A 756-nucleotide genomic window follows, 5' to 3' on the forward strand; every position below is an offset into this window, starting at 1 on the left:
AGTGAGGTTGTTTTGCCATTCATTCATTCAACTTCCATCACGTGTCATAAGACTTTTTTCTCTTTTACCTCCCAAGGACATCCCTCGAAAAGGGTCCGAATTCTCAAAAAAGCCAGAGACGTTCCGGAAGTTACGTCAGTGGGGTTCCTTCTCCCCCCTTTCCCCCTGCCCCCAGCCCCCCTCGGCGATGGGAGCGTGAACATTATGGTCTCGAGTGACGCGCCATCGCCAATATTACCTTCCTTTGTCGAATATACAACTTCGGAGTATACACCAACTTCCTTTGCCGTTTATATAACTTCCTCTATCAACAATTTCATTTACTTTCTTTGTCGAATATACAACATCGGATTATACACCAACTTCCTTTGCCGTTTATATAACTTCCTCTATCAACAATTCCATTTACGGAGTATACACCAACTTCCTTTGCTGGTTGAACAACATCCTTTGCCGAGTATTACACAAGGATATATAATCTCTGATTGTACATAAAACGTGTTACGATCAGTTAACTCGTAAATAATGCATTTTAAAATGAGACTTCGCCTCTTTGGTACGGAAAAAAATGATCTACATTACTTCTGCTACCAGAATACGAACCTTTTTATCATTGTTTTTATTTTCCTTTTCTAATTTGCTCTAACATAAAGAGCGAGAAAAAAACATTAGAGTTTACAACACTGACAAAACAGAAGAGAATGCTACGGGGGAGAAAAATATTGGTCTGACTTGCACTGCGGCTGATGACCTTTG

General features: G+C 40.2%; 1 protein-coding gene across 1 annotated transcript in view; it reads right to left on the reverse strand.

Moving 5' to 3' along the window:
• LOC119593792 overlaps window positions 1–756 on the reverse strand; it is a gene marked incomplete in the record, with an annotated part of 129698 nt that overhangs the window by 88449 nt on the left and 40493 nt on the right.

Source organism: Penaeus monodon, chromosome 32, assembly GCF_015228065.2.
Source record: "Penaeus monodon isolate SGIC_2016 chromosome 32, NSTDA_Pmon_1, whole genome shotgun sequence".
NCBI classification, from domain to species: Eukaryota; Metazoa; Arthropoda; class Malacostraca; order Decapoda; family Penaeidae; genus Penaeus; species Penaeus monodon.